The sequence below is a fragment of the Lagopus leucura genome, unplaced genomic scaffold (genome assembly GCF_019238085.1).
Source record: "Lagopus leucura isolate 7727_CA_CO unplaced genomic scaffold, USGS_WTPT01 Super-Scaffold_774, whole genome shotgun sequence".
NCBI classification, from domain to species: domain Eukaryota; kingdom Metazoa; phylum Chordata; class Aves; order Galliformes; family Phasianidae; genus Lagopus; species Lagopus leucura.
In genome coordinates, this window is record NW_024962258.1 from 936,763 (window position 1) to 959,361 (window position 22,599).

The following is a 22,599-nucleotide window of genomic DNA, read 5'->3' on the forward strand; positions in this document are numbered from 1 at the left end:
CTGCATACACTGATATTAATTCCTTGGTTCATTTCTCTGTGTTCTTCATCAGCTTTTTGGGGGCTTGGTTTGGATGGGAACCATTGAGCAGTGCTTCTGCTGCAGGCACTTTTTCTCAGCCCGTGTCCAGCACAGTGCTAGGCACTGTACCACACTTACACTCAACACCAGGCATTAGGGGTGCTATTAGCTCTGATGCTTGACAACCTCATAGCCTCAACATGCAGTGCTACTACTTTGGCCCAAGCAGCTCCCTTGAGTTCTCATGCTTTGTGTAGAATAAATCTGCTATGGGATTTGGTATGCGTGCAGTGTTGCTGCATTGTTCTGCCTCCAAATACAAATGCATTGCATTGGTGTTCAGACTTGACTCTCCAGGCTTGAAATCCTTTATCATCAGAGTGACTTTTTTTAATGGCAGGGAATGTGCTGAATATCCAGTGGGACTTCACCATAAAATAAATCTCAATCTACGAGCTGAAGCAGGCAAAAGCCTCACAAGTTCTTCCTGTTTTGAGCGAGTTGCCCATTTTTGCTCTGAGTACATTCAAAATATTTTCTTCATGTTGTTTTTAATCTGTTAGGATTTAAATCTGCCAGGGTATGCTAATTATCATGAGAACAGTTTGCAAGGCCAGGAGCAGCAGTGCACCTGTGCATGTGCAAAAGGCTGTCCAAGGAGCACTGAGGCTCCTAGGTACAGCAGGAGAGCATTTAATGGGATCAGCATGACTTCCAGTGACAGAGTTCGAGTCATGATATCTACCGGGCAGAAAGCTATGTCCTCTGTATCCTGGTGCTTCTCTAGCCACGGGAACTGATACAGTTGCAGAGATAGAGCTTCCAAAGGAATGTGCAACCACCCAGGCTGCAAAGCATGAGGAGCTTTCTGTCAGTGTCTGACTGCAGTAGTGAGTGCATCCATGTCAGGTGTGTACTGGCAGAAGAAATGATCAGCATGGGTATGTATAGCTCTTGAGGAGGAGCTGGGCAGGCTGAGAAAAATGTCAGGGAGCTAGAGAAGGAGGTGGGCTGATAGAATTGTATTGTCCCTGAAACGGGTGCATCTTCCAACCATAGTACAAGAGATGAGGGACTCCCTACCCTGTGCCACCATGTAAATGGAGGTCACCTTACACAGAGAAGGAAGGCATGTTACTGATCAGGGGTGCAGGCAAATTCCCTGCCTGCCTACATCACCCTCCCAAATGTCCTCATGCAACAGGCATGAGGCTATGGAACTGAATGGACATGCAAACGATAATGTATTAATATCCATCCATGTTGGAACGATCTCCTAGGACTAGTTTGCTGTCCCCAGTATCACAGCCATTACCTTCAAGAAAAAAGGGTGGTTGTGATAGGTGTCTCCCTTCTGGCAAATGAAGGGCCTGATTCTCCAACCAGACCTGACCCACAGGAAAGTCTGCTGCCTCCCTAGGGCCCCTAGAGAGATGTTTCTACAAAAATCACTAGCCCAGTATGGCCCTCTGGTAATTATTCATTTAGATTTTTTTCATGTTAGCAGCAGTGAAATAGCAAAAAAAAGAAAAGTCCAAGAGCAGTCAAAAGGAACTTCAGGGCCTCTGTGCAATTGAATGATCAAGAATATGGGTAGCGTTTCCCAGCAGCAGCAGAGAACAATCTTGAACAGGCAGACCAGCTGGTCTTTACATGTCTCTGAGTCGCTGACATGATCCTCACAATACCAGGCCTGCTGACACACACTGAGATGCACCTTTCCTGTTTTTGCACAGGAGTTAGTAGAGATGATTGATAGATTTGAACTAGATTTGAAGGAGATCAGGAATAAAATGCAGCTCATAGCGTCATAAGCTATGGGATGGTACACTAAAATTTGAGGGACTACATGATCACAGTAACCTTCAGTCTGCTCCAGGAGGTGCTGGGTAGAATGAAGCACATTTGAAATGTTTCTACACCAGTACACACAGCATGAGGGAAAAGCATGAATATGTAGAAGCCTGGACTCAGTCCTGGAGCTACAACATTACTGATGCAAGTGAAATCTGGTGGGAAGAGTCCTGTGACTGCTGTGTCTCAGTGGACAAGGTTTCTGGGCCCTCCAGCCGGGATGGGTCATACAGGTGAGATGGGTTGGTCTCCATACACAAGGGAGGGGCTGGGCTGTACAGGGATTGCAGTTGTTGATGGCAATGTTGGAAGCCTCTGAGTAAGGATGAAGGAAGAAGCAAATAAAGAGGATGTAATTGTGAGAGGCTGTCCAGCCAGGATGAGAGCACAGATGAATTTTTGATTACTAGGGGATACCTCTAGATGATTGTGGGTGACTGCAACTTGGTGGACTTTAACAAGTAATACCACACAGCACATACAAACAGGCCCAGGAGATTCCTTAAACACCTTGGTGGTAACTTCTTGGTACAGGTACTTCCCAGATTCGTTACTTTTAAATAGAGAAAGTTTTGTGGGTGAAGTGGCAATTGGTGGCCTTCTTGGACGTAGTGACCATGAAGTATCCAAATTGAAAATCTTTGGTGACAGAAAGAAAATTGCCACCCAAACTCCAACCCTGGAGTCAAGGGTTTGGGACATTGAGGGAACAAGTTAGCAGGATTCCCCAGGATTCTGCATTTTAAAGTATTGGAGTCTATCAGTGCTGATCACTTGTTATGTACCACTTTTTAAGAGCACGGGAATAGGTAATTCCAAAATTTCAGAAATCATGCATGTGGCGCAGAAGACCAGCTTGGCTGAGCAGTGTTCTTCTAGAACCTAAGTGTGAAAAGAAACTATATGGGCACTGGAAACAAGGTCAGCCAACATGCGAGAACTGCAGAGATGCTGTTTGCCTTTGTAGTGAAGTAGGTAAGGCAGACATTTAATGCCTTCTTTCCGTCTGCCTTTAACACCAGTGATGAGCTTTGGGATCCTCAGAGTGCCTGTGACTGTGGTAACAGTAAATTCCCAGCCAACATTAAATCCATACAGAATTTGTTGCTCCAACTGAGTGCACACAAGTGAATGGGGCCCAATGGGATTCATCTCAACATACTAAAAAAGCTGGCTGATATCATCACAAGACCTCACTCAATTATTTTTCAGTGGTCTTGGAAATCTGGAGATGTGCCAATTGACCTGAGGCTGACAAATGTTATCCCAATTTTAACAGAGGGCAAGAAAAAAGACCCTGGGTATAATAGGCTTGTCAGTTTCAGCTCAGTGCCTGGTAAAATTATAGAGAAGATTATTCTGTGAGTTACTGAAAGATTCTTGAAAAGCAATGCAGTCACTGGCCATAGCCATCATGGGTTCACAAGAGGGAAGTCATGTTTAAAAAGCTTAATTTCTTCTATGATAAGGTTACCCACCCAGTTGACCATGAGAAGTTAGGCGATGTCATCTTTAGATTTCAGGAAATTTCAATATTGTCTCTCACAGCCCAAATTACTGCAGTTCCAGAAACTTTTGGACAAAGTTCTCATACACTGAGTTTGAGTTTTAGGTGTTCCTGTGTGGAGCCAGGAGTTGCTTGTGGGTCCCTTTTAACTGAGGATATTCTAACAGTCTATGTTTAATTTCATTGAGAAGGGAATGATTATGTTTGTAGGGACAAGTCTTCAAATGAATTGCCATACCCATAGCTGTTTTCAAGATATTTTTGAAGTATCTTCTTTTTTGGTGCATTTTTTGAAGATGCACTGGTGTGTTACCTTATTCTTTACTGTGCATGAAAATTCGTGAAGCAGTATTGTTCAAAAGATGGTGTTACAACAACAGAATTCCATGAACATCAAAATACTGCAAGTTATATTAGTTTTTAATTTTTTTCCTATAGAAATGTTTTACCAGTTTTAAATTGAAGCAATATAACGAAATACTCTTTCACAGGAGAGGGGAACCGGTTGTAACTTGTCAATACAATGGAACTATTTGATATTTGTTAACTGTTTGTTTTGTGAAGCACTGAATTTCTGTTTGTATGTTTGTTTTCTTTTTCTTGTTAGTGGCATTAGCAAAGTCTAGTGAATGATCCCAGTAATTCCACTTCTGACTTTTTTTTGTTTTCATTTTCATTTTTGCAAAAGAGGAGAATTATTCCATTTTAATTGGATCCTGAAATATGTAATTATATTTTAACAACACTATTTGATTTTCTTCATAAATAGTATTTTTAGTTTTTATTCATGAAATTCTTAACCTGAACAAAACGTGAATTCAAAGTGAAACTTGCTGCAGCTAACATTCATGGCCTTGTGCATGACACTGTAGAGACAGCACAGACGTGTGACATTAGAAACAGAAAAATGGGACTTGAAGGCACTGCCAGCTGAAGAGAAAGGGTGTAGGAGCTTCTTTGAGAGATCTGCCCTTCTCCTATCCCCTTCTGCCAGCCAGTCTGCAACCTCACTGCAGGACAGGCAAGCCCCTGTCCCTCACCTGTAGAACCACAACCCAAAAGATACGGCTTCTGTTTCCCTCCCGAATTACCCTTCTTTCCTTATGTTCTGTCAGCTGGCTGGAAAGAGAAAAAAGAAAAACAAAGAGTTTGGTCTCTACTTACAAACCTGGAAAGCTCATGGAAGTGAATGGCCAGGAAGCAGCTCCACATCCTTCTGGAGGGAAAATTTAGGAAGATTGTTCCAACAGATCTCTACCCTGCCTCTTCCCTAATCATGGACGAAGTGGACACGCTGACTCTTTTTGGCTGTGTTTGAGCTTGTTGTAGCAGGGCAGATGGATAATCATGTGACCAATTTTGAGAGAAAGTTGTCTCTAGGCTTTCAATGTCACGTAGCAAAAATAGTTTGCTTGCTTCATAAGAAACTCAGTAGATTTTTGTGGAATTATGTATGTCACCATTCAAGTAAAAAGAAAATTCAATTATTAAATATTATATTAGATATTATAACTATTTAATTATCTTTAGTATCTTCAGTACATTTGTCCCAAAATGAAGGCAAAACCAAACAAAAGGAAGTTTCTTCTTTGTTTGTTTGGCTGTTATTTTACTCCAATTTTAAACTGATTCTGTGTGTTTTTTCTCTGTGAATTATGGACCTACTGGCAAATATTAGTGGACAAGGCTGTGTGTTACACAGGAGCCAAACTAAGTGGTGATTTTTTGCATGTAGTCTTCAGGTATACAAATCTAACAACAAGGGTTAAACCAGTGTTTAGAAGTCCTGAAGTGCCTAAGGTTGTTGCTAGAAGTTCCGCTGCCTTCTCATTTAAGTACTGTCCAAGCTAACCAAAACAAGATTTGGTACCTGTCAGAACTGATGGAATGTAAGGCTCAGAGTGAGCTCTTCAATGGGTCCTCACCTACACCACAACAAAATAATTAACGACCAAATATTTTCTCTTCTCTGGGTTTGTAACTAATCATCTGTCAAATTATTTTCAGTGGAAGGATAGGAAGATATTTTGCTGAGGAAGTAATATATTAGCACAGAGGTAGTTTCAATATATACTCCTTTGTAAGATTTCTAATCTTTTGCTTTGAAATTTTAAGGACATTGATCCTAAAAAGATCAATTGTGTTTTAGTGAATGAATTAAAGACTGTGTTGTAAATGAAATATTTTAAATCAGCAGCACTGGTGTTACATTTATTCTTTCATAGAACAAATGTACACAGCCATAGGATTCCCTTTCACCTTCTTGTTCTAGTAAAGCAGTCTTTCCATGAGATGGAGTATTGCTATGACCACATCCAAACTGATACTGTTAATTTAGTACTTGTTGCTATAGATATTGATGGGAGAGAAATAAAGCAGGTCAGACAGTTCAGTTTTGCTTTTTTAGTGTGTTTTTTGAAACCAAGGTTTTACATGCCCCTTCTGTTTTTGTGTGCTTTTAGGATATTCAGGATGGAAAAGAGAGAGGATAAGACACTGCTCATGCACAGTCCTTTGGTCAATATGGTGCTCATAGACAGCTCAGACCTACCGTTACTTTGGCAAGAGAAAGGATCTTACTATAAGGAGAATAAGCATTTATTCTTCATACACTGATAAGCCAAATCTATACTTACACATCTCCATTTTCCTCAAATTCCACGTAATTGTGATTTTTCTCCGTGTTAAGCCTTTCAGTAGATAAGCAATTACCTTGCTCTAAGGCATGTATCATAAGTAATGATAGACAAAACAACTAATGATGATTATTAATGAATAAGTACGAGGTTTTAATGATGTCTTAGGGCCAAAATGCAAAGAACATGATTTTCATTTATACCAGAGTTACTTTGTGCTCCCAAGGCATAGAAAAATCTTTCGAGAATAAGTGAAAACTTACTAGGTAATAAAACAGAATGACAGCATAAGTGGGATTACAGTCCAATGTTTCTTTTAGCAGTGCTTAAACCAAAGTAAAAAGAATAAAAAACCCTTTTCTTGGCTGTAAAACAGAACTGTCTGCAGGTCACCAGTCCAAAGCCATGGAAAAGATTTCAAAGAAATCAGTTAAATTAAAAGAGTGGGAAGGACTATATTCTCGAAGTAATTCTATGTCTGATCTTCCAATTGAAAAGAAGCAAAGCTATTTTAGTTTTCCAACCAAGGTGGTATTAATTAATAATATCTGGGAGTTGGGGGTTGTTTTATACTTTTGAGATATAGCAGGAAATCCTGCAGGATTAAAAATTGCAAGATAAAGTATTGCTTTATTGTATATTGACTACTGTGACCTGCTAATATGCAGGATCTCCTCTGTCAGCATAGAAAAGCTTCACTGTGAATGCATGGAATTTTCTTACTGAAAACAGAAAAGCATAAAATGGCTTTTTAATGCTGCTTTAATGTTACAGTGAGATGATGTTAGCTGCAGAAATACCGACTCAGATTTTTTTAATATTTCAGCCTCTTTGCTAGTAGGTGAATCCTCCTTTAAGGCAGTAATTTCTGATCCTCTAGTCAAGAATGTTGTTCTTTTTAGCAGAGCTGTAAACAGGCTCCTCTTAAAATGTGGTAGTGAAATGTCCTGGTGCTTGCTCAGAGCCAGTTCTGTATATGTATCTGCCTTTATCTCCTTTGTTGCATTACATGCTTAAATGACAAGCCATATTGGAAAGGAGATTCTTTTCCTTTTAAAATTAAGAAGCTTTTAAAATTATATAAAAGCTGGGTTAGTCCTTGAAAGTCTGTCAGACCTCTTTCGTGTCAGTATGAAAGACCATGAAAGACCATGAAAGACCATGAAAACCATTTTCCCTCGTCTTGTTACAACAGATCCTGCTACGGAGTCTGCCCCCTTCTTTCCTATAGCCTCCCTACATACTGAAAGGCTTCTCTCAGGTCCTCCCAGAGCTTTCTCCAGGCTGCACAGCCCCATTTTCTCAGCCTGTCCTCATAGGGGAGGTGCTCCAGCACTCTGATCACCTTTGAATCTCTCCTCTGGATGTACTCCAGGTCTGCGTCTCTCCTGCACTGAGAACTCTAATCTGAATACAGTACTTCAAATAAGAACTGTACTGAGCACAGAGTAGAGCGGTAGAATCACCTTCCTTGCCCTGCTGGCCATGTTTCTTTTGTTGCAGCCCAGGATATGATTGGCTTTCTGGGCTGCAAAGACTCATTGCATATAATGTCCAACTTGCCATCTGCCAGTACTCCCATGTTTTTTTCAGCATGGCTGTGCTCCACCCTTACACCCCCCAGCTTGTACTGATCGTGGAGATTGCCACAACCCATGTGCAAGACCTTGCACTTGGCATTGTTGAACCTCACGAGGTTCTCCTGGACCCGCTGCTTGAACACGTCCAGGTTTCCGGATCAGATCTCATCCCTCAGGTGTACTGACCACACCACACAGCTTGGTGTCGTCTGCAAGCTCACTGAGGGCACACTTATCCTGCTGTTGATGTCACTGATAAAGATGTTAAAAAAGTATTTTCTGTTCTATTCCTAAAAATGACTTGATGAAAACTATTTGTAAATGCTGGTGTTTTATTTCTGGTATACTCAGTGTGTGTTAGTTGCAAAGTGTCTGAAGGTGATATTTTCTCCTTCTATGCATTACAGAATTGAGATATTTCTGTGTATGCATAAGTCAAGCACAAATTACAAAACAAAACATCTGGATGTATTGTTTTCAGAATTAGCATATATTTAAGTAGTAGTTTCTATTTCCAAATTATTGTAAATTCTTGATTTTTTTTCTTGATATTTTTGAGTTTGTAGTAGGCACGCTAGTATTTACAGCAGCTGTTCCTTTCTGTCCTTTCTTATGCATGACATTGCACACCCAGGTTAATATTCCCACCCATCCACCTTCGCATTTTGAGGTTATTGTCAGGTTCTTACAATCTGCTAACTTGCATTATCATTCTGTTTGCCTTGTTATGACACAGAGTGCAGCACACTGGAGAGCACTATCTTGCCCCATCTACTTTAGAGCATTGGAAGAACGAGTGCGATCAGGAAACATACTGCAATGCAGCTTGTGAGAAAGTTTTTGGACATTTTTCCTCAAAGAAAAAAAGAGAAGCATGTCAGTGCTGATCATTTCCAGCTTTCCATAGTTTCTGCTGTGCAATTTCAGTGCTTACTAGATGATCATCTACATACTAAGATATGTACTAATATATACTAATATATAGATATATACTAATTTAGATTTGGTATCTGAATAAAGGTATGTTTTTTTTTACTTGCTTGTTTGTTTTTTTTTCTCATCATAACCTGCCTTTAAAGCTGAAATTACACTTACTTATGTACAGTATGTAATTAGATTTCTAGTTCATGTTAAATTTCTGATGAAGAGTTAGAAAATACCTTCCGGATTTGCATTATTCAAGAAAAATACATCAAAATTTTTGAAACATTGTGAGCTGATGTCACATCAGGTTAACAAAAGCAAAACAAAATTAAATATTTTCATATAGAATCACAGAATCATTCAGGTTAGAAATGACTGCTAAGATCACCTAGTCCAACTGTCAGCATATTCCCAAAATGCCCACTAACCACGTCCCTCTGTGCTACATCCACACAGTTCTTGAACACCTCCAGGGACAATGACTCCACCACCTCCCTGAGAGACCTGTTAAATATCACAGAATCACAGAATCACCCGGGTTGGAAGGGACCTCAAGGATCATGTAGTTCCAACCCCCCTGCCTAGCAGGGCCACCAAACATACACATTCAGATCAGGTTGCCCAGGACCCCGTCCAACCTGGCCTTAAACACGTCCAAGGACGGGGCATCCACAACCTCCCTGGGCAGCCCGTTCCAGGGCCTAACCACTCTCCTTGTAAAGAACTTCCCCCTAACATCCAATATATATATGTATATATTGTTAAATACATGTACGTAAAACTAGAAGTGATCTCATATAACTTTGAACTATCATTCTTCATTAACAAAAACAATTAGTCTTTCTATATCAAACAGACCAAGATTTGATGAAGATCTAATATTTCAAAATCCTTGCTACTCTTTCAGTATTTCATAAAATTCAAATGCATTTGCGGTCCTCAAATTAAAAAGACCATTGCTTTTGCAAAATATAAATCCTCATTTACAGTAAAACTGCAGCATAGGAAGTTTGGCACAAATGTGCTCAAGAACTTTTTTATGGTGAGGTGGCGGAGCACTGGAACAGGCTGCCCAGGGGGGTTGTGGAGCCTCCTTCTCTGGTGATATTCAAGACCCACCTGGACACCTACTTGTGTGACTTGGTGTAGGGAGCCTGCTTTGGCAGGAGGTTAAACAGATGATCTCTGGAGGTCCCTTCCAACCCCTACAATTCTGTGACTCTGTGATTCTGTGCTTTCTTTTTTCATTTTGATGTGGTGCACTGAGAGAGCAGGAAATCTGCTGAGCCTTTGTCACTTTCCCTACATCACTAAGTCTCTTCTCTTCTGCACATAGGAAAAAAATTGATGTATGAGGTAATTAATGACTGACTTTGCAAAATGTCAGAAGATGACTTAGAATGGCAGAACTTGTTGAAAGATGCTGGGAAAATTAAGTTTAAAATCTTAAAATGTGCAGTTATTGAGAATATATTCATATATGTGCAAGTATTTGCTTCCTTTTCTGTGCTACTTAGAAAACTGGTGAAGGAACCTGGTGTTCGGTACCCAACTGTTAGCTGTGTTTGTATAAATTCATCATGGGCATATTATATATTTTTTTTAAACCATGGTCAGAATTTATTTATTTATTTATTTATTTAATTTTTTAACCCTGAGAATCCATCTAACAAAGCTGGTAGTGATTTATAGCTAAGTGTGGAGAGGCAGAAGGAGATTAAAAGCTGTCTTTCAGTAACTAATTATGAGGACTACAGGAGGGAGTAAAAAATCTCAGTAATTTTCCAGCAATTAAAGTAACAATGCCACTACCAGTTTGTGGCTCCTTCTAGGGCAATATTACCATTGAAATAAATGATTTATAATGAGAAAGAAATTTATTCTTTTGTTTTTTTTTTTTTAAGTGCAGATTTCTAAAAGCATTTATAAGCATTTTGCTATTAAATTTGTCACCTGTTTTCTTCAGTGACTCATAAAAATCTGGACTGTGGATTTAATAATTTTGACATGGTTAAATTCTGAAATACTTGGTAAAGCAATAGCATACCTTGTGAGAAGAACTTTCAGGAGAAAAAGCCCACCATATTTCAGATCTTATTTCAAAGAGACGAAGTTTTGATGAAGATCTAATACTTGTTAAAACTTACATGGGATTACAAAAAACATTAAGCAAGGTTGGTGTAGCAGGGGTGGATGGGCAATGGGAGATGGAAATGCCCATAAAGGAAACATTTTGCGTAAAAATAATCTTTGCCTGTCAGCTGTGTCATCATTATGGGACTGCAGTGCAGTAGTGATGTCTTTGGGGAGAGGTTCCAGGACAGATGAGGAAAATAGGACAGAGGAGTTTGACACGTAGATTTGTGGACACATCTTGTTATCTGGAACAGAAGTCTTCAGCACTGTCCAATGTTGTGCTTTACACATATGTTATTGCATTTGTCTTGTTAAATATTTGATTTCAACAAGCCTTTCTTTTGTCACACCATTTAAGGACAGCTGAGAATGTCTTTTTCCCCTAGCATGCCTCTTTTCTCTGGTATCAGCTGGAAGCAGATGGTTTGTGCACATGGACCCTCAAAGGTGGCCTTTATGACTACATGTAGCCACTAGGAACTTACAAACTGGTGCAATTCTGTTGTGACTGTATTAATATAATTTCAGAATAACTAAATGCAATTACATTTTTACAAGCGCAAGTAAATCACAGTATCTGTTTTCACTGTTAGTAACACAGCATGTATCCATGTGTATAGTACGTAAGAGAGAACAGTCAAATGTTGACATTATGATGAGAGCAGTGGAAGCAGATGGCTTGTTCACTTAAACATGTACTTGTGTCGACCTCAGCAATATTTTATGATATATTTTTCTATATATATTTGTATGTGGATATGAGTGTGTGGTTATGTACATGATTGCCTTACAATATTTCCAATGTTTTGTTTAGCCTCAATTTTATACCAGCACCACATATATAAAGTTTTGTTTTTGTTGCTTTTTAAGAAAAAAATGAACACAGTGCACTTTCAAGGCAGCTTCCATTTTATTTGGATTAAAATCTCAGGATATGGTGTCATTTTATATTCCTGTTTAAAATGTTGCAGCTTGGATATATACCTAAGTCTAAGTCTACATGAATGTGAATATCACCTGTATACATAAATATTTAACTTTCAGTTAGTTAGAATCTACACTGAGATAACTTCTTATTGCTGTATTTCTGAAATGTGTTTCACGTGTATTTATCCTGTGACACTTCTAGTTTTTACCACAAGGGCTCCTCCATTCCACTGCCAGCCAGATCCTGAAACTTGAACTTACAGCAGATGGAGGGCAAAATCAAGTATTCTTCTAATTTCCCTATTTATTGCATAATTTACTTTCTATGTACTCATACCAAAACCAATAGTAGGCCATTACTTCTGTGAGAGTCAGTCAGACATGATTTTGACTGCTCATCCTGCTTCTGAAGTAAAGATCATGTCTACCAGCTGGATGTGTCTCAAATCACACATAATTCTTTTGTCCTCTGACGAAGGTGACCTGGCCAGCAATCTTAGTGTATTTTAATCTGTATGACTTATCAAGTCATCCAAAATAGCAAAATCAAATTATAAGTCTCCTGAATACTGGAAAGAATCACCATCTAGGATTTTCATTTTCATCAGCAAATGGTAGCCATGTGACAGTGAGCATATAAGCACACACAATGTATATGACACTTCAGGAGGTTTCAAAAAAATTATTCTTGCAATCCAGTGGAAATTTGAGGTAATTGTCCATTGGTTGCCTGCAAAGTCAGCAAACAAGCCTACTACTGAGCACAATTAAAGAACAGGCACTGGAAATTAGTGCTGAACCCCCAAGTGGAAAATATGAATGGTCACAGGCCTCATACCAGATCATCATAGATCATAAATGCTTATGAAAGCACAGCATCAATATGAATAGAAAGAAACTAAGATAACTCAAATTGTTCAACATATGAAAAATAGCATTTTAAACATGAAAACATTTATGGACAATTGATGTTTCCTGAACAATAAGTTTTACAACAAAATGCCTACTACCTGATTTGCAGCTAGGCTAATGGAGAAGGTTACTGCCATGAACTCACAGGAGCCCTTACTAGCACTTTAAAGTTAAGTCCTAACTTTTGCATATGTGGACTGAAAATAATGTAGTTCATAATGAATAACTGATACGGCATGAATTTAACATTTGCTTGAAACAAGAGTGCGAGAGATTGAAGGTATGAAAATGCAAGCTTCAATTTTTCCCCTACAGTTCAAACTCCAGGCTCCACACAGCACTGCCCAAAATCCAAACCCTGTGTCTGAGTGTGATATACAAACACCCCAGAACTCTGGCACTGGGGCCATGCCCACTGCCCAGTGGAGCCTGTTCTGTGTTCATGATGACCTGGTGAAGACCTTTTCCCTAATGCTCCCCTGATTTTCTCACATCTCTATCCCATTCCCTCCCAGACTCCGAAGTGCTTTAACATATGGTACTGCTAGAGCCAGTTAGCATTATGCATGAAGACAATGCAATATCATCCAGAACAAAAACAAACTGAAGATTGTGTCATTGCAAGGTACGAACTTAAAAAGCTTTGAAAATAGAAATTTCTTCTGTTTGGGGCTTATTTTTGCTTTCATCCTCTTTTTTTCATATTTTTCTCAGAAGAGGAAATTTAAGATTTGAAGTGGTAATGAAATATTGCCAAGAGGTGAACATAGTTAGACGGCTAAACCCTGGTTCCTGAAGGCATACTTCTTCCATCTATTGCTCAGAAGTTCAATTGTGTATTTAGATTTCCCTTTTCCTTTCTGTGTACGTGGATTTTCACCTCCACTCTTCATCTCCTAACATCCTGGAGAAAAGAAAAAGGCTGTGGTGCTAGTTGCTAGGAAGAAGTATTGAGAAGGTTAAGGCAAAAAATAATCTCACATTAAGCTGCAACATGACTTCTCTTTGGTCTGAGGCAATTAAGAAACACATGTAGTACCTGAAGAACACGATCAGGTACAAGTGCACAGCACACACCAGTGAGTTAATGTGTCTCCAAATGTTACATCCAGTGGGAGGCATTTTTTAAGTGTAATGGATCACAGTAGCGTGTGACTTATATAAATCAAATATAACTGCAATCTTTAACAAATACACACTGTTTTCCCATTTTATTATTATATTGCGTATGAAAGGAATATTCTGATCATTTCACCTATGCCCATCTTTAGTGCTTAGATGTGGAAGTGTCTTTCTGTGTAAATAATGATAATTGATAATGATAAATGAAATAATTATTTAGTTCAAACAGAGCACATATGAATACAGAATGCATATATATTTTATTTTTATTTACTTTAGCTTTATTGTTAGCTTCGGTCTGGTTGGACCTCTTTGTAAGAATTTGAATAGAATGTTCTTACATTTGTAAAGAAAAATATCCAACCAAATTCTGCCACGCACTAACTGAATTGTTTTCAGTCTGTTCATTTTATTTTGGTGTATTTTGTCCAAGTAATACACTTCATATTTATGTGCTGGACAAATAAGTTTCTGCAGGTATATGTATTGGTCCTGTGATGAGCACCATCAAGGAAAGGAAGAAATTATTATAATGAAACCTGTAAAATGCTTTTGCTACAAGCAATGACAGGGAGAGATGGATGGCACATATCTATATTACATCTCTTGTAACAGCAGTGGAAAGTTAAATGCATTTTATTAACCCTTTGGTAGCTGTTATGACTCAGAGTTCTCAGATGTGAATATGGTGTGTTTTCAAAAAGGAGGGAGTTGGAACATGGATATTTTATTCGTCTTTCACTGTCCTCTAAATTTATATCTTTATACTGTACAGTACATACTGTAATTGTTAATATTGGATTTATTACAAATTCCCAGAAAATACATTCTGTTTTTAGAGAGTAGTTGGTATTGGTTTGGGGTAGGTACAGTGTATTTCTCCAAAAATAATGAAGATGAGAAGGGCTGCCCCTGGAGCGGTGTGTAAGATGGGGACCAGTCAGTGTTGTGGTCGTGATGTTTGACAACTGCTTTTCATCAGTTTAATAACAGAAACTCATTAACAGAGAAGAACTCATAAAGCAAGTTATAGCATAAGCCACATGGAAACACAATGTACACTTCAACAAATGTCAGAGAGCTGCAAATAAATCCTTGCTGTTAGTCCCTTCCTCAGCATGCACATACGTACACATGTGAGCACATCCAAGAACACACGGATTATGCAGCAGAATGACACAACACTGTGTTTTCCCTTCTGTGAGATGACACGCAGTTCAAGGGACTTGCGACTTGCTGAGTTCAGGTAGCTCTGCGTACTGAAATGATTACAGAGAGCTATGCTTTTAAAAACAAAACGAATCTAGGAACCTTGACTTTCCCTTAAAAAAAATAAAATAAAAAAATCCGTTATGGTTTCATAAAAGGGGTTTGAAAATAAATTCATTCCCCTCGTAACACTGAAGTTACTGCTTAATGCTGCTGCCTTGCAGTAATTTTACCTTAGGAAAAATAGCACAAAACGAAGCAAAACAAAGAAAAAACCCTCCTTCTGTAATTCCTGAGGCTCTTACATGTTAATTTAATCTCCAAGGACAAAAACTGATTACCAAAAAAAAAAAAAAAAAAAAAAAAAAAAAAAATCCACTCCTAATTTAATTAAAATAGCTCAAAAGTTTGAATTAAATATGAAATTAGTTTCTCTAGTAAAACTTCTGAAGAAACCCTATCTTTCTAATGTGAACACCTAAAAGAGCAGGAAAAAGTTTTTGTTTTGTCTAAGACTTTACAGGGGACTTGAAGATGTCTCCTTTCCTCTATCATTTGCTGTTGTTTTCAGTATGTAGCTGAGAGGTACAATATTGCCATTCTAGACAATCTTTCCCTTCACTTCCTGTCACCACCAGCTGGGGATTTTTACTTTTTTTCCCCCCAGCTTTAGCTTGCCGAGGACAGTAGATTTTGCCTTTGTTTTTGCTTTCGAGGAGACACTCACCAAAACAAACAGCGTAGCACCAGGGGTTTGAGATGCTGCTTACTATTCATGAAGGCTGGCCATGGCGTGCGGCCTATGAACAGCTCGGCCAGGAGAATGGCAGAGGCAGCCCACCAGCCTCCTAGGAACTGCCAGGTTCAGCAGCTCGTTTGCCTCATCAATCAAACTCCCCAGCAGTGACTGCAGTTCATTTTCTTCCCCCAAGTGCCTGCTCTGTGTGATTCCGCAGGCGGGCAGCCAAGCCTGGGCCCGCTGGCAGTGTCTGTGTCACCAGCATCCAAACTATGAATCCAAACTATGGTCACAGCCCATTTCTTGTCTGCAGCTTCACTGCGCTTGCCAATATCTTGCCTGGCCCAAGGTGTCTGACAGCTCTCACCACTCCACTGGATAGAAAAGCATCCTCTGTGCAAGACAAGGAGCAGGGAGATCACTGCTTCATGTACATCAGGTCCTCTGCTGCATAGGAGGTGTCTTGTTTCTTGCTGGGAACTTGAAGACTGCAGGCACTGTGTCTCCAGTTGTCAGCTGCAAGCTGCAGTGTAGAGCTTGTGTTCTTTTAACAGTCCTTAGCTTGCTTCTACCAGGAAGAGCAGTGGGATGCACAATCCAGCAGCAGAGCACTCTTCTGAGATGCTGCTATCCTGATTTTGAAGAGCAGAGAACTGAGTCATGGGAGGAGCCATTTCTCCAACCCCTACATAGAGTTGTGACAGAGACAGAATTAAAATGTCCTGGTTTTCATCCTCCTAAGTGCAGCTGCTGCTTTTTATCTGTGTCTTTCTTTCTGTAGTGCTGCAGATTTCCTTATCTTTGTCTTTGTGATATTTTCTGAACAGCAAAAAACTGTCACTTCTCCCTTCACTTATTACCTTCTTTTCCACCTTGGGTGCACCAATTCATTTCAGTGCTTAGCACAATCCAATCTGAACTGGTAAACAAAAATACTCAATAAACAGAAGGAGTTTAACTGTTTAACAGATCTCCATTTCATTCTACCCAGAATCTCCATTTTGTCCTATGCAAACCATCAAACATGGGGTCTTGCTGGATTATATCCTTCTGTATTTAAATTTCCAAGCTGGAGTTGCTCTCAGTCACAAGCTTGTGACCTACTTTGTAGATTATTTTTCATTACCATTTTTACAAGAGATAAATAGTCAGTGATAAAACTGATAAAAAAGCAATCATAAAGGATAGCCTGGTTCTCTTGACCAGCCATTGAAAAGGCTGCAGGATAAAATACTAGCACCTTAGCAATTGGTCAGCTCACTAGGAATATCTTCAAGATGAGATAAAATGTGTGGAAATATTACATACCTGTTTTTTTTCTAATGCTTGTTAAAAAGTTGTATTTCAGCCTAAAACTAACACCTAGACTTCAGAAGGAAGGGCTTGCTTTGCCAAAGTGAAATGCAGCAGATCTGTCTTGTGCTTTGTTTTTAGGGAATGTCTGAGAACTTGATAAAGGCACAGACCTTTTCTAAGCCCTCTGATATTCATACCAGCAGCAGTCCATGGTGCCAGGTGGAGCTCTTTTTTGAGTGGTTGCAAATGGCACTTGTGCAGCTGCTTCACAAGGAAATTTGTGGGGTTTCATGATTATAATTTCTTCTTTGTGTGGGGAATAAAAAAAGAATCTGGTCCTGTTATATGTAACATATATGGCCATATCTTGCAAAGAGAAATACTGCTGTTTCTGCCCAACCTCTTCTCCTCTATCACAGCTCAAAATAAAGCCTTTACCAAAGTGGACCATTACTTGCCCTTGGTGACAAAGGTTGCTGCCTTTTGTTACATACTGCTCATACTGTAGCAGAGGCTTTTTTTGTTGTGCATTTACACTTACTGTGTAGATTTAAGCCCTGGCATACAGGGATTACTTTCCACATCAGAGACACAGTAATCTCATAAAGAGGAATTTCTGTGTTCCTTGGTGTTCCAGTCAGCATCAAAACTTTAATGAAGTTCCTTGACTGAAATTAAACTGCACCCTCACAGCTGTGATGCTGCCTGTCACTGCAGGTTGACTCAGATAAGCATTTAGAGCAGAAATGCCTGTGTACAGCCTCCTTGTGCAGTGATCTCCCACAGGACAGCTGCCTGTTCTGACTAGTGGTAGAGTAGCCTTCATTTAGGGATAAGTTGACAAAAGTAATTTTTAAGAAGCAAGAAAATGAACAGTTGAGTTTTTTTGGCGCACGAAGTTTCTAAATTGATAAGGCATATCCTAGGCTACAAATATGCCCTGACACTTCAGATATAGGTCATTGGATGATATTTTACTATTCTTGTACTACCTAGGATCAATGCAAAACAAAAGCAGAGGATATCCATCAGAGTCAGAGAAACCAGTAGTTCTTTGTGAGGAGGGGAAAAATTAATGCAGGAACAATCCCTGCAAGTACTCTCTGCAGTTCAGCTGTCTTGTGTCTGGATTAAATAATGATATAAGGAGACAATGGTAAACAATGTCTGAGTTTGCTACCTTGGCTGACCTTGTTCCTCAGGCAAATGGGTGCTTGTATATTACTTCTACCACCGAAATACACAACTACAACCTGTAAAAGAGTATATAGATCTCTAACGTAGTCAGATTAAGCTGCTCTTTCTTAATGCTTTTCTCATTAAGAAAGTAAGCTACTGTAAGAATAGTGGCAGTGACATGGGTAGAGCCAAAGGCAACAAGGATGTGGGGCAGCAAAGATCCACAGAAATAACCAGTGCCAGTGTCCTTATGAGGTGCAGCTCTACATCAAAGTTGTGCTATGGACATTTTTTTGGGTGACGATGCATTACTGAGCATAAATACTATTTAATGTTTGCTAAAGCTAAGTTGTAGTTCTGGATACTCACACAGAATCACAGAATTGTAGGGGTTGGAAGGGACCTCCAGAGATCATCGAGTCCAACCCCCACTCTTTAAGACATGTTGTTTTCCCACACAAGCACTGCATGTCTTCCAGTCTTCGTATTTCCAAGGAGGAGCTACTGTGTCTGTCTGCAGTGATCAGCTGCTGCGTCCATTCTAAGCGCTGCTTTATCTTTCATGGCTGATGGAACATTTTTTTTAGAATGTTTTGTTGATAACAAAAGATTGTTCTCTGATTGCTTTGCTTTGTTTTATCCTGACTTCATGCAGCCAGCATTTTACTTAAGAGATTTTTCTTTTCTCTACACACCCACTCTATTCCTGTTGAAATATGTGAATGTGAGACTATGGCCAGAAAGAAGAATGTAGATAGTAGCTGACAGTAGCAGCCTTGTCAGATAGAATGCAAATAACTCACTGAGCACAATGGTTTTGTTGCAATGTGCAACAAAAGGAGGAGAGAACAGAGGCGTTCAAGGTAGGCAAACTTACCTTCTTCCACAGTAGTGGGGAGAAATGATGTATGCTCTGAAAAACACGCTGTGGACTATGGATAAATGTTGGGCATAATTTAACAATATCAAAGGATGTTTTTCCTCAGGTCAAATACACAGAAAAAAAAATCAGCTGCTTTGTTCTTTCTTCACATAAAGTAGACCTTTATTAGATCAATCACACTTTACTTGACTGTAAAATCAATTTCAAGACTTTGCTTTCTGGTAGTATTTTCTTGTGTTTTTATAAGAATCATCCTAAAGAACTGAACAAGACTATACGCAATTTATTTCATCCCACCAGTATTATGCATTAGACAATTTTTTTATATATGTACCTATCGTTACTTCTGTTCATGTGTGGAATATTCTTTTTTTTCCTTTTTACTTCTGGTGTCCCTTTTCTGTAGGCACTGTGTGCAGTCATAAGCTTCCATACAAAGACAAGGGCAGTGGTAGAGAAGAGTCTGAAGAGGGTTCCAGGCAGAATGCTGAGCTGGCAAGAGTTAATGTAAAAACGATGTAGTGACATGCACATTGAAAGTTATTTTCTGTAGCAAAGACAAAACTAGTGTTCATTTGTAAATGCATTGCTGCTATTTAACAGTGGTGGAGAACATCTGACAGCACTGTTACATTACACAGTGAGCTATAGAAGAGAGCTGGGCTGCAGCTAACAAAGCTGTATCCTAATTCATTCATTTTTCCTATGGAATTTCAGCTACCTCCGTGTAGGATTTTTTGGTGTTTTTCCTGGGTGAATCAAATTTTCTCTAAGATCCACTGGGCTGAAATGCTGTGTGACTTCTCCCTGTCTCAAAGAACCACCATCTTTGCTAGAAACCTCCCATAACGAAGCCACTTACTGCCACTGTACCTGCAGGAGTTCAAGGGCCCCTGAGTCATGAGCTAAACACCTTCCTCGTAACTTTGCCTTTCAGTGGAGATCTTCATTTCAGCAGTGACCAATCCCCCCTTGCAAATATACAACTATATGTCCTATTACAGTTAGGACATCTGTAAGCTTAATGCTTTCTGCCCTGATACCTGGAATTTTCTGACTTTGGAGAGCTCAGCATGTTGATCACATTGAAACATACTGCTGTGTACATACATGCTCCCATGCGAACTCCAGTGGAGTATTCATTCTATTGATTAAATTTCAAGTACACTCTCCAAGGCAAAGGAGAAAATTATAGGAAGATTCATCATATTTCTTTTCCTCTTCTTCCTTTCCTCTTCTTTTCATGTGTCTGCAAGGTGCTTACTTACTTGATTACTCATTGTTCAAACCCAGCAGTAATTTTGTCTTGTAGCTTTGTGTCTCACACAAACTTTCTTTTGGGATGGTGGGAAGAAAAGATCCTGCAAGGATGGTGAGTTCTGTGCTAGGACTGTGAGGTGTGTTGCAGCTGGACTGTGAGATGTACCTGTGTGCAGCAGCACGGACTCAGATGTGGATGATCCAAATCCCTTATTACAAGTTCTCACATCACTTTTATACCTTCACAAGTTTTCTTTTTCTAGCTTTCCCATTCCCCCCCTATAACTTTCTCATCCATCTTTACATGTCAACAGAGTGCTCTACAAAGCACTTTTCGAACGTTCACACAGGCACTTATCCAATCAGAGCCGTGAGATGTTCTTTCTTCTTCTAAGGTGTCTAGAGGTTCTCATGCTGTTTATCTTGCTCCACAGCTGATGAACTGAACAGTTTTTCTTGTATTCCCACGCCTGTGTGAATCAACTAACATGGGTGTAGCTCAGTTATGCCTGTATAACAGACTATACAAGTTTTTCTCTCTCTTTTCTCCATGTGACTTTCTGTGTGTATTTCCCTCTCCTTTTCTTTCTGTTGGCTCTTAGAGTGGAGCTACTGTTTTTATTCTGCCTCTCTCTTCTCTCTTCTCTGCCTCCCACCCCCACCTTGCTTTCTCCAAAATTAGACATAATCTCCAGGGTTATGCTCCCTTTTCTTCCCTGAGAAAGCAGACAAGGGGACTTGGAACTGTGGAAAGCACATTATATGTGTTGCTTTTCTTTCTGATTCATAAACCCTTCTCTGTTTTCTGACAGTGGGCAGCAAGTCTGGAGTTGTAATAGCTTCTGTGACTCCAGAGTGCATGGGTATCATGTCCTGAAAAGGACCAAAGGGGCAGGAGTGTGGCTTGAGCTGGAGAACTGAGTGACAAATTTCCTAGGCTAGGTTTTTTCTGGTCTCTCTGCTTTATCCTTCCTCCCATCAGACATGCTAGCCCTTGTAACCCCAAATAGGAAAAAAAGTAATTAAGTGTAAATCTAATCACTATCATCTTAAATTAGCATGAGTTGCAACAGGAGACAAAACCAACCTGGCAGACATTTGGATTGTATGATTATGGTAGAAGAAAGTCATTGTTACTGTTACTTTGTGTTTTTAAGAAGGTGACAGTGTGGCTTTCTAGAGTATGAGTTGTGCACATAGGCATTTCAGATAAATCAACACTGCCATGTGGTAGTTTGCACCTTCAGAGGTGGCATTATGTGGCAGTGCACCTGAATATTTTTTCTGTGTACTAAGCTGCCTGTCAGTTGTCACAATAAATAAGGAATGAGCAGAAGCTGAGTGAACAGGATCGTATAGTACTTTACAGGCAGTTTGTGTTTTACAGTGCAAGGAATAGAATTTCTCACATTCCTTTCCTTGCCTTCCTTGCTTATTTTGGCCATTATGTTTCCCCTAACATGCTACAAAAGTCCAAGAGAAAACAGTATTCTACATTTGTCAGCCAATCTTTGGCAGCATATTGGCCATAGCTACTGCTATTACTCGAAGTGTTTCGGAAGGACCTTAGGTGTATCCAGGAAGAGCAACTGTGCAGTGTTCTGCGGATCAGAGGGGATTTCATTTGTCTCAGCTCTTCTGAAGAGCTACGTACATTTATAGCATACTTTCATAAGACTCCTGCATGATTCATAATCTTGTCTTTCAAAAAGTAGATGTTCTTTTAATACCCGGGTGGTAGATCTTACCAAACACACACACTGCAGTAATGCAGCACTTTAAACTACCATTCAGTCTGCCTGTGAATTCTGTGTGGTGAGGCTTAAAGGCCCATGTATTTTTGTCTGCTTTGTTTTCAGTTCTTGCTTATGCTTTTTGTGATTACGCACTTACGCTACACAATTGGAACAACAGTGTTCCAGCACTGGTCTAAAGACAAAAACTGAGAAAGTCCTGTCCCTGCTTCATATAACATGTTCATATAAAGAGGTGCAACCAAGAGGAGAATAATCAGTTGGTGAGGAATAAACATGATGGTAGATGAGATTCGCCTCTCCTCTCTATTACAAAGCAACATTCTCGCCGGTCTGTACTCTAAAGCCCTCTTCATGCTGTATGGCTCGTTACCTTAAGGTGTTGTAAAAACTGCCTTGTCCTAAATTCAGAACTAGTTGAACTGTGATTGCATTTTTGTGGAAGAGCTGTAACTTTAGCTTGCAATGCTGTAGAGTGAACTTTGTTTCAGGATGGGAACTAGTCCATATCTGAACTACTCCGTAGGGATTTAATGATGACACAAAAGTGATAAAAGCTCGTTCCCTCCCCCTGCACTTCTTTAACACATCTCTGAACTTCAGTTAAGGAATTCAAATGAAGTGCCTTTCTCAGATATAACTTTGATCTTCACAAAAAAG